Genomic DNA, 12,570 nt, shown 5'->3' on the forward strand with positions numbered 1-12,570 from the left:
TTTTTTTTTCTTTCCTTTGGAACAGTTACCTGAGTGTTTACTTGTATATTCCCCCGAACCTCAATGATGTCGTCTATACAAGTCATCAGAAAACTGTGAAATCATTTTTGGAAAAGAATTCCATTTAGAGCTGGGCTCAGTGGCTTGTGCCTATAATATAGTGAATCTGGAGGCTGAACAGGAGGATCGCAAATTTGAGTCCAGCCTGGGCAATTTAGCAAGACCCTGTCTCAAAATAAAAATAAAAAGGACTGTGGTTGTAGCTTAGTAGTAGAGTGTTCCTGGGTTCAACTTCCAGTACCTGGGTGTAGGGGGAATTTTATTTAGGTTTGTCATTACCATAAATCTGACCTCATATTCAAATTAAACAAACCTCAAAACAAAACAAAACAAAAAACTTAACCCCTAACATAACTGGAATAATCTGCTTTCCACAGTTCTGACCACCTGCTTAGCCTGGTGCCTCCCACTTAGGAACTGTGGGTGTTTTCATTGGCAGAGATTCAGAAGGGCAGCTCCAACTGCACAGACCCACCACACAAGATAGACTCTCAGAGTCCGCAGTGTTGGAGGAAAGCAGTGCTCTCAGATGTACCTGGACTCAATGTGTGTGCCATGCCTTCTTTGCTAAAGTGTCTTCATTAATGACAAACTTACTTTCATACCTTTCAAATTGAAACTAGAATAAAGAGCTGAGAAGATGACTTGCTTATTCCCAAGTCAGAGTCATTTTTCATTTCACTAATTTTTAATTAAAGGACAAATGTGAAATACAGATTTGAAAATAATGTTTATGGATCAAACCATTGTTTCTTTCTTATTCCCTCATGATAAACATAAAAATATCATGGTGTTTGAATAATTTGATACCTTCAAGGATAGTTTACCTTTTCTTGTAAGTAAGCAGCCCTAATGTTAAGAACATAAAGCCATGCTTCTGTTCTAATCCCTAGCCAAAGTTTTGTCAGGTTTACTTTTAGTTGTGTTACAGAAACAATTAGGACTCCTTTTTTTAAAAATATAAAATTATAAAAAAGTATATATACACACACAGTTTTTATATATATATATATATATACATATGTGTGTATATATATCTATATACATATATGTTTGTTTACTTATAAATTACTAATTGTGCCTCTCTGGACCTTTCATGTACTCCTCTTAGGAAATTATGCTGCCTATCTCCTCCTCTAGTCCCCCCACTTGATAATCACTCATTAAAGAGTTTAAAATTTGGGCTGGGGTTGCGGCTCAGTGGTAGAATGTTTGCCTAGCATGTGTGAGGCACTGGGTTCGATTATTAGCACCACATACCATTATGTAAATAAAATTTAAAAATTCATCAACAACGAATAAAAACGTGTCTATATATATTATATATAAGAGTTTAAAATTCAATTCAAAGGTCTTAAAATATAGTTCAGTAGTAGAGGTCTTGTCTAGCATCTCAAGGCCCTGGGTTCAATCCTCAGCATCTAGGGGAAAAAAAAATCCCCCAAACCAAAAAAACAGAACAACACAAACAAAAAAATGAAAGAAAGGTATGCTTTAGATAGTTAAATCTAAATGATGAAAACTCACTGTTAAATAATGGTAATAGGGAAAGATGCTTTGGTCTGTCGTCAGGTAGTATCAATTTTTTGCTGAAAAATAAATGCTTCAACAGTGTTCTGCAAAAGTTTAGAAAGCCAAAATTTATTTTTGTGACACACTAAGATTGGATCCAAAAACCAATTATGAGATACATTTTATAAACTAAGAAGAAACATTTTATTAAATAGAAATTTTCTTTTTCTTCATTAATGGGAATTGAACCCAGGTGTGCTATACCACTGAGCTACATTCCAGTCCTTTTTATTTTTATTTTGAATCAAGATCTGGCTAAGTTGCTGAGGCTGGCCTTGAACTTGCCATCCTCCTGCCTCAGCCTCTTAGCTTGTCTGGTTTCAAGTGTGCACCATAGTGCTCAGCTAAATGGAAATAATATTTTCTGGGTAGATAAATGTTCATGCCTACTCAAAAAAGTTAGTCTGGTGATAGGTGTTTTGCTTTGTATATTTTGGTGCTGGGGATTGAACTCAGGGCTTCATGTTCTTTGCTACTGAGCTATATCCTCAACCCTTTATGATTATTTTAATAGTAAAAATATTTTCATCTTGCTTAAAAATTATCCTTTTCTTTAGTTTTGACTTCATGTTGTAATTTCAAGTGACAGAATCCCAGAGGATTCACATTTGTCAATGGTTGTTTAAACAATGACATTCCACAAAGTTAATTGATGTTTTAGTGCAAATGGGGGCAGAAAGTGCCGATGTCCATATACAGTGATGTAACATTTGATATTTGATAGCAGTATTCCCATCCCTGTATTAATGACATAATAGTAAACTTGCCTCTTTAAACTTGTTTTATAGAAATGAATAAGTAAATACTAATTGTATGGAGTTTTAGTTGCAGCTGTTAATTTGTCTTTTTATATTTGGAGAAAGTGTTCATTGTCTGAAACTGATAAAGGGATTTTTAAATAAGATCAAAGGATTTGGACACGTTTTAATTTTGGATCAAAAGAGAGATATTTAATATCAGGTGTACAGGTATTAAGAGCTAGATTGCAATTAGGTGTGGTGATGCATGCCTGTAATCCTATCAGCTCAGGAGACTGAGACAGGAGGATTGTAAGTTCAATGCCAGCCTCAGCAATTTAGCAAGGCCCTAAGTAATTTAGCAAGACCCTGTCTCAAAATAAAAAATTGATTTATTTTGAGAAAGGCTGGGGATGTGTCCCTGGGTTTGATCCCTAGTACCAAAACAACAATAATAAAAACAAACTAGTAGATTGTTTGGTGCTAACACATGACCCAGTCAGAGATTACACATTGAATTCTTTTTTTTTTTTTTTTGGGGTACCAGGAATTGAACCCAGGAGTTCTTAACCACTGAGCCACATCCCCACCCCAACTCGGTGAGATCCTTAGGGCCTCACTAAATTGATTAGGCTGGCTTTGAACTTGTGATCCTCTTGTCTTAGCCTCCTGAACCACTGGGATTATAGACATGTGTTACCTTGCCCAGCTTACACATTACATTCTTTTTTTTTTTTTTTGCAAAGCTTTATTCTCTTTTTTTTTTTTTTTAATTTTTTTATTGTGGGTTGTTCAAAACATTACAAATTTCTTGACATATCATATTCCACACTTTGATTCAAGTGGGTTATGAACTCCCACCTTCACCCCATACACAGATTGCAGAATCACATCAGTTACACATCCATTGATTTACAAATTGCCATACTAGTGTCTGTTGTGCTCCACTGCCTTTCCCATCCTCCCCCCTCCCCCCTCCCCACCTCTCCCCTCCCCTCCTCTCTCTCTACCTCCTCCACTGTATAACCCTGAGGGTCTCCTTCCATTACCATGCAATTTCCCTTCTCTCTCCCTTTCCCTCCCACCTCTCACCCCTGTTAAATGTTAATCTTCTTCTCCTGCTCTTCGTCCCTACTCTGTTCTTAGTTACTCTCCTTATATCAAAGAAGACATTTGGCATTTGTTTTTTAGGGATTGGCTAGCTTCACTTAGCATAATCTGCTCTAATGCCATCCATTTCCCTGTAAATTCTATGATTTTGTCATTTTTTAATGCAGAGTAATACTCCATTGTGTATAAATGCCACATTTTTTTTATCCATTCGTCTATTGAAGGGCATCTAGGTTGGTTCCACAGTCTTGCTATTGTGAACTGTGCTGCTATGAACATCGATGTAGTAGTGTCCCTGTAGCATGCTCTTTTTAGGTCTTTAGGGAATAGACCAAGAAGGGGAATAGCTGGGTCAAATGGTGGCTCCATTCCCAGCTTTCCAAGAAATCTCCATACTGCTTTCCAAATTGGCTGCACCAATCTGCAGTCCCACCAGCAATGTACAAGTGTACCCTTTTCCCCACATCCTCGCCAGCACTTGTTGTTGTTTGACTTCCTAATGGCTGCCAATCTTACTGGAGTGAGATGGTATCTTAGGGTGGTTTTGATTTGCATTTCTCTGACAGCTAGAGATGTTGAGCATTTTTTCATGTACTTGTTGATTGACTGTATGTCCTCCTCTGAGAAGTGTCTGTTCAGGTCCTTGGCCCATTTGTTGATTGGGTTGTTTGTTCTCTTATTGTCTAATTTTTTGAGTTCTTTGTATACTCTGGATATTAGGGCTCTATCTGAAGTGTGAGGAGTAAAGATTTGTTCCCAGGGTGTAGGCTCCCTATTTACCTCTCTTATTGTTTCTTTTGCTGAGAAAAAACTTTTAGTTTGAGTAAGTCCCATTTGTTGATTCTAGTTATTAACTTTTGTGCTATGGGTGTCCTATTGAGGAATTTGGAGCCCGACCCCACAGTATGTAGATCGTAGCCAACTTTTTCTTCTATCAGACGGCGTGTCTCTGATTTGATATCAAGCTCCTTGATCCATTTTGAATTCACTTTTGTGCATGGCGAGAGAAAGGGATTCAGTTTCATTTTGTTGCATATGGATTTCCAATTTTCCCAGCACCATTTGTTGAAGATGCTATCCTTCCTCCATTGCATGCTTTTAGCCCCTTTATCAAATATAAGATAGTTGTAGTTTTGTGGATTGGTTTCTGTGTCCTCTATTCTGTACCATTGGTCCACCCGCCTGTTTTGGTACCAGTACCATGCTGTTTTTATTCCTATTGCTCTGTAGTATAGTTTGAAGTCTGGTATCGCTATACCGCCTGATTCACACTTCTTGCTTAGCATTGTTTTTGCTATTCTGGGTCTTTTATTTTTCCATATGAATTTCATGATTGCTTTCTCTATTTCTACAAGAAATGCCGTTGGGATTTTGATTGGCATTGCATTAAACCTATAGAGAACTTTTGGTAATATCGCCATTTTGATGATGTTAGTTCTGCCTATCCATGAACAGGGTATATTTTTCCATCTTCTAAGATCTTCTTCTATTTCTCTCTTTAGGGTTCTGTAGTTTTTATTGTATAAGTCTTTCACCTCTTTTGTTAGGTTGATTCCCAAGTATTTTATTTTTTTTGAAGATATTTTGAATGGAGTGGTTGTCCTCATTTCCATTTCAGAGGATTTGTCGCTGATATACAGGAATGCCTTTGATTTATGCGTGTTGATTTTATATCCTGCCACTTTGCTGAATTCATTTATTAGCTCTAATAGTTTCTTTGTAGAGCCTTTTGGGTCTGCTAGGTATAGAATCATATCATCTGCAAATAGTGATAATTTAAGTTCTTCTTTTCCTATTTTGATGCCTTTAATTTCTTTCGTCTGTCTAATTGCTCTGGCCAGTGTTTCGAGAACTATGTTGAAGAGAAGTGGAGAGAGAGGGCATCCCTGTCTTGTTCCAGATTTTAGAGGGAATGCCTTCAGTTTTTCTCCATTCAGAATGATGCTAGCCTGAGGCTTAGCATAGATTGCTTTTACAATATTGAGGTATGTTCCTGTTATCCCTAGTTTTTCTAGAGTTTTGAACATAAAGGGATGCTGTACTTTGTCGAATGCTTTTTCCGCATCTATCGAGATGATCATATGGTTCTTATTTTTAAGTCTATTGATGTGGTGAATAACATTTATTGATTTCCGTATATTGAACCAGCCTTGCATCCCAGGGATGAATCCTACTTGATCATGGTGTACAATTTTTTTGATATGTTTTTGTATCCGATTCGCCAGAATTTTATTGAGGATTTTTGCATCTAGGTTCATTAGAGATATTGGTCTGTAGTTTTCTTTCTTTGAAGTGTCTTTGTCTGGTTTAGGTATCAGGGTGATGTTGGCCTCATAGAATGAATTTGGAAGTTCTCCCTCCTTTTCTATTTCCTGAAGTAGCTTGAAAAGTATTGGTATTAGTTCTTCTTTAAAGGTTTTGTAAAATTCTGCTGTATACCCATCCGGTCCTGGGCTTTTCTTAGTTGGTAGTCTTTTTATGGTTTCTTCTATTTCCTCAATTGATATTGGTCTGTTTAGGTTTTCTATATCCTCCTGACTCAATCTGGGCAGATCATATGACTTAAGAAATTTATCTATGCCTTCACTATCTTCTAATTTATTGGAGTATAAGGATTCAAAATAGTTTTTGATTATCTTCTGTATTTCTGAAGTGTCTGTTGTGATATTGCCTTTTTCATCCCGTATGCTAGTAATTTGAGTTCTCTCTCTTCTTCTCTTCGCTAGCATCGCTAAGGGTCTGTCGATTTTGTTTATTTTTTCAAAGAACCAACTTTTAGTTTTGTCAATTTTTTCAATTGTTTCTTTTGTTTCGATTTCATTAATTTCAGCTCTGATTTTAATTATTTCTTGCCTTCTACTTCTTTTGCTGTTGTTTTGCTCTTCAAGGATTTTGAGATGAAGTATGAGATCATTCATTTGTTGGTTTTTTTCTTTTTTTAAGGAATGAACTCCAAGCAATGAATTTTCCTCTTAGAACTGCTTTCAATGTGTCCCATAGATTCCGATATGTTGTGTCTGTGTTTTCATTTATCTCTAAGAATTTTTTAATTTCCTCCTTGATGTCTTCTATAACCCATTGATCATTCAGTAACCTATTGTTCATTCTCCAAGTGATGTATGCTTTTTCCTTCCTTCTTTTATCGTTGATTTTCAGTTTCATTCCATTATGATCAGATAAGATGCATGGTATTATCTCTACTCCTTTATATTGTCTAAGAGTTGCCCTGTGACATAATATATGATCTATTTTTGAGAAGGATCCATGTGCTGCTGAAAAAAAGTGTAACTGCTTGATGTTGGGTGGTATACTCTATATATGTCAATTAGGTCTAGGTTATTAATAGTGTTATTGAGTTCTATAGTTTCCTTATTCAACTTTTGTTTGGAAGATCTGTCCAGTGGCGAGAGAGGTGTGTTGAAGTCTCCCATGATTATGGTGTGGTGGTCTATTAGACTCTTGAACTTGAGAAGAGTTTGTTTGACGAACATAGCTGCACCATTGTTTGGGGCATATATATTTATGATTGTTATGTCTTGTTGGTGTATGGTTCCCTTAAGCAGTATGTAGTGTCCCTCTTTATCCCTTTTGATTAACTTTGGCTTGAAATCTATTTTATTTGATATGAGTATGGACACTCCTGCTTGTTTCCGAAGTCCATATGAGTGATATGATTTTTCCCAACCTTTCACCTTCAGCCTATGTATGTCTTTTCCTATCAAATGCGTCTCCTGTAGGCAGCATATTGTTGGGTCTTGTTTTGTGATCCATTCTACTAGCCTGTGTCTCTTAATTGGTGAGTTTAAGCCATTAACATTTAGGGTTATTATTGAGATATGGGTTGTTCTTCCAGCCATATTTGTTTATTTCTGTTACTAAACATGGTTTGTTTTCCTCTTTGATTATCCCCCCCCCCTTTACTGTCCTACCTCCCACTGTTGGTTTTCATTGTTATTTTCCATTTCCTCTTCCTGTAATGCTTTGGCGAGGATGTTTTGAAGAGATGGTTTTCTAGCTGCGAATTCTTTAAACTTTTGTTTATCGTGGAAGGTTTTAATTTCATCTTCCATCCTGAAGCTTAATTTCGCTGGATACACAATTCTTGGTTGGAACCCATTTTCTTTCAGTGTTTGAAATATGTTATTCCAGGATCTTCTAGCTTTCAGAGTCTGTGTTGAAAGATCAGCTGTTATCCTGATTGGCTTACCCCTAAATGTAATCTGCTTCCTTTCTCTTGTAGCTTTTAAAATTCTCTCCTTATTCTGTATGTTGGGCATCTTCATTATAATGTGTCTAGGTGTAGATCTCTTATGTTTTTGCACATTCGGCGTCCTGTAGGCTTCTAGGATTTGGGATTCTGTCTCATTCTTCAAGTCTGGGAAGTTTTCTCGTATTATTTCATTGAATAGACTGCTCATTCCTTTGGTTTGGAGCTCTGTACCTTCCTGTATCCCAATGACTCTTAAGTTTGGTCTCTTAATGTTATCCCATATTTCTTGGATGTTCTGCTCATGGTTTCTTAACAGTCTTGCTGAGCTGTCTATGTTCTTTTCCAGTTGAAATACTTTGTCTTCATTGTCTGATGTTCTATCTTCTAAGTGTTCTACTCTGCTGGTAGTATTCTCCATTGAGTTTTTAAGTTGGTTTATTGCTTCCTGCATTTCTAGGATTTCTGATTGCTTGTTTTTTATAACCTCTATCTCCCTGTATAGTTGATCCTTTGCTTCCTGGATTTGTTTGCGTAATTCGTTGTCGAAGTGATCTTTCATTGTCTGATTTTGCTGTTTAATGTCTTCCTTGATACTCCAGATCATCTGAAGCATGTATATCCTGAATTCTTTATCTGACATTCCATCTGCTGCAGCTGTTACCTCTTCTAAAGTTGCGTTGACCTGCATTGCTTGTGGTCCTTTCTTTCCTTGTCTTTTCATACTGCTTGCGTATCTTTCCTGCAGGTGCGGGCGGCTGCTCTGCTCTCTCCTTATTCCAATTGGGGTGTCGTGGCTACCACGCCGGCAGGTCACTGGGCCTGTTCTGGGAGCTGGCGGCGGCTCTGTTCTGCCCCTACTCCAATTGGGGTGACGAGTGTACCACGCCGGCAGGCCACCGGGCCTGATCCGCCGGTCGGTTGCAGGTTTGCCTACCCTGCAGGTGCGGGCGGCGGCTCTACTCTGCCCCTACTCCAAATGGTGTGACGTGTCTGTCGTACCGGCAGGCCACTGGGCCTGTCCCGCTGGTCAGTCGCAGATCTGCCCACCTTTCGGGCACGGGTGGAGGCTCTGCTCTGCCCCTACTCCAATTGGGGTGTCGTGACTACCCCGCCTGCAGGACGCTGGGCCTGTTCCTGGCACGGGCGGCGACTCTGCTCTGCCACTACTCCAATTAGGGTGGTGTTTGTACCACGCCGGCAGGCTCCTGGGCCTGATCCGCCGGTCTGTTGTAGGTCTGCCTACCTTGGAGGCGCGGGCGGCGGATCTGCCCTGCCCCTCCTACCACGTCTGCGGACCCCTGGGCCTGATCTGCAGGTTGATCACTGGTCTGCTCACCCTGCGGGCACGGGTGGCAGTTCCGCTCCGCCCCCACTCCAACTGGGGTCACGTGACCACCACACCGGCAGGGCCTGATCCGGGCGTGGGAGAAGGATCTGCTCTGCCCCTACTCCAGTTGGGGTGACGTGTGTACCACACTGGCAGGCCACTGGGCCTGACCCTCCAGGCTGTCACAGGTCTGTTTACCTTGCAAGCGCGAATGGCGGCTCTGCCCTGCCCCTCCTACCACGCCCATGTACCACTGGGTCGCGGGTCTGCCCACCTTGTGGGTGCGGGTGTCGGCTCCGCTCCGCCCCCTCTCCAATTGGGGTCACGCGGTCACCATGCTGGCGAGCCGCTGGGCCTGCTCCGGGCGCTGGCGGCGGCCCGGCTCCTCCCCTCTGGCTCGAGGACAAATTGAGGAGACTCGGGTGACTGTGTCTCACCCCCCTACCAGGAGACCAACTGCTTATGTCACCGCTGGTATTGATGAAGTTCTCTCCTCCGCCGCTTTCTGCTGACATCAGATCTCTGCCATGTTGGTATCCTATGCGAATGGCAGCATTTCGTTCCCCTTGCCGGGCAACCAAAGCAACGGGTGAGTCCTGACCGGCCCTCAGCAGGACCCGGACCGAGACGCAGTTTCCACGGGCTCCTAGCCCCGGTCCAGGGAAGTTCCGGGAGCCGGAACTCGGCCGCTCCGTGCTCGGTGTAAGCTCCTATAAGTGTAAGCTCCAAGAAGCAGTCCCCGCGGGCTCAGTTCCGGGAGCCGGAATTCGGCTGCTTAGTGCTTGGTGTATGCTCTGATAGTAGCAGGGTCCAAGAAGCAGCCTCCGCAGGCTCCTCAGCCCTGGGCCGGGGCGGTTCCGGGACGGTTCCGGGAGCCGGAACTCGGCCGCCCCGCGCTCGGTGTTCGCTCCGATAAGATCAGATTCTAAGAAGCACCCAGGCGCTGAACCCTAGCAATCTGTCTGCAAGCCGCAGGCGAATTGCAGCCTGAAATTACCTGTTCTATGGCTGAATGAGCTGCGGTCAGTCGAAAACAGGGAAGGTGACGTCAGTTTACCAACATGGTGGCTGCTGGCCTCCTCTGTGGTCTGACCGGTGTGGAGAACCGAGATGGACCGCTTCCTTCCCCCGTCTCGAACCCAGAATTCAGCCCTGAGTACGGTGCTTGCGCGGCTGGCAGAAACTGCAGCGCTGTAACCCTGCGTCTCTATCCCAGCCCGCGCTGCAGACTCTAGCCGCGGGGCGATTTGCTGAATAAGCAGTGTTACCCTCCGTGCGACAAACCTCTCGTGTTTGAGTCCCCGTAGCCGATCCTTGTGCGATGGAAATCCTTCCTCCAGGTTCCGGAGCACCCCACTATTGCTGGAAATTCCTAACAAGATATCCTTTAGCCGTCCTGACTTGTCATACTCCCACACAGTGAAGCAGCACACGGGGGCAATGCACTCCCCTCGCCGCCATCTTCCTTCCCTTCACACATTACATTCTTGCTGATTTTTTTTTTCCTTTTTGATGGAAGGGTGATGGTGGAAAAGGATAAGATAAAAGAGATAATAGTCCCATATTTGTGTTTTTATTCATGATTATTCAGGAAATATTAAACTCATGTTGATAAATAATTTACTTCATTCCTTTCTCTTTCCTTCTCATCACCCCCAACCACAAGGTTGAATCTAGGGGTGCTCCACCACTGAGCTATTTCTCTAGCCCCTCCTCTGTCCTCTAAATTTTTTTTTTTTTTTTTTTGAGACAGGGTCTTACTAAGTTGCTGAGGCCTCGAACTATCAATCTTCCTGCCTCAGCCTCCTGAAGTACTGGGATTACAGGCATGTGCCCAACCAGTGTTGATAAATAATTTGTAATCTAACATTTTATTTGGCAGTTTTCTTGTGTTTCTGCTACATAGGCTACTTAAATGGGGAGCAAAGGCAAATAAACCATTTTTCCCGTATTTTATTGTTGGCAAGCAGGAAAAATATTGAAAGGGTCTTTGCCTGGATGTTTAAAAAAAAAAAAAAAGAAAAGTTTTAAATGTTTATTTAAACTAAAAGATTTAAAGTAATTTTAAAATTGAAATTTTTGATGAGACTGGTTATGAGTCCCTTGGAAGATTCTTTATAAAACATGAGCATTTATCATTTTTTTCTGTAAACTTAGGTCTATGAATGATGCTGGGTAGGACTGACAACTAAACCTGTCCCAGAGATGTTGTGAAATCTTCTGTAGAAGTCTACTTGAATTTTAAAAGAAATTAGAATAAGTACCATTTTATTGGTTTGGAAAGTAATTACTCGGAGAGGGATTTTGTTTATCTGCAGTTTTTTTTCTTTTTTACTCACCTGGAGCATTTTAAGGTTAGCCTCCTTGGAAGAATATACTCACTCTTTCCAAGCAGTAAAACCAGGGAACACTGAGGCTGGGCTGTGGTTCAGCGGTAGTGCACTTGCCTGGCATGTGTGAGGCACTGGATTTAATTCTCAGCACCGCATATAAATAAATAAAATAAAAATCTACCAACAACTAAAAGAAATATATTAAAACAAAGAGGGAACACTGAACCTTGACTCCTACTTGAAATTTACAACTGATGCATGTGTTTATTTATATATATAAGCATATGTATAAATATAAAATTCAGATTTTTTGAATTGTAAAACAGTGGTCTGGTACCTACACACATTTTTTAACATCTCTAAACAAGTCTAAGATACTTTGTAAACCAATTACTTGGAGAGGGATTTGGTTTATCTGCAGTTTTTTGTCTTTTTTACTCACCTGGAGAGTAGTAGCATTTTAAGGTGTAAGCATTCAGTATAAATGGGACAAAGACCATGAACAGCCTCATGTCAGTTCAAGTCCAGTTTTGTTTTAAGTGTTGATACCATCTTAAAAACCTTTTTTTTCAGAATTGCAAATTTCAGAATTGCAAATAAGGAATTGTATATTTATCTGTATTTACTTTTTTTTATTAATTAATTTATTTTTTTATTGGTTGTTCAAAACATTACAAAGCTCTTGATGTATTTACTTTTGTATGCTGTTTCTCAGTGACACTTTTTAGGTATGTTTTTTCTCTATCCCATGGGGACCCAACATAATAGCTTCACTAAGTGTTACATTTACCATAGTGGTCTACCCTAGGTTACTCAGCCAGACCTCCTTTGTTGGCTGTTTGAGTAGCAGATAGTGTTATGAAATGGAAGTAGCATATCTGTATACATCTTTGGACAAATTATTTTCTTATCCTCTTGGATTGCTTCCTTGGGATATAGGTTCAAAAGTGAGATTATTGGTTCAAAGTGTATGAGTAATTTTATAACACTTGTTACACATTGCCAGATTATTCTTTAGAATACTGGAAAGTTTATAGTGTCACCAGCAATGTACTGGCTCCTTGAAAGCCCTATCATTGTTATGTTTTATTTATTTATTTTTAAATATTTGCCAATTTGGGAAGTTCCGGTAGCATTTACGAAAAACAATTTAGGTTATATTTTACTGCTTATAGACTATGTGCTTTCTCAGTTTTTGTGTCCTTTAGGAGCAACAAATGG

Source organism: Marmota monax, unplaced genomic scaffold (assembly GCF_021218885.2).
Source record: "Marmota monax isolate L192 unplaced genomic scaffold, Marmota_monax_Labrador192_F-V1.1 WCK01_AAM20220418_F8-fsc00276, whole genome shotgun sequence".
NCBI lineage: Eukaryota > Metazoa > Chordata > Mammalia > Rodentia > Sciuridae > Marmota > Marmota monax.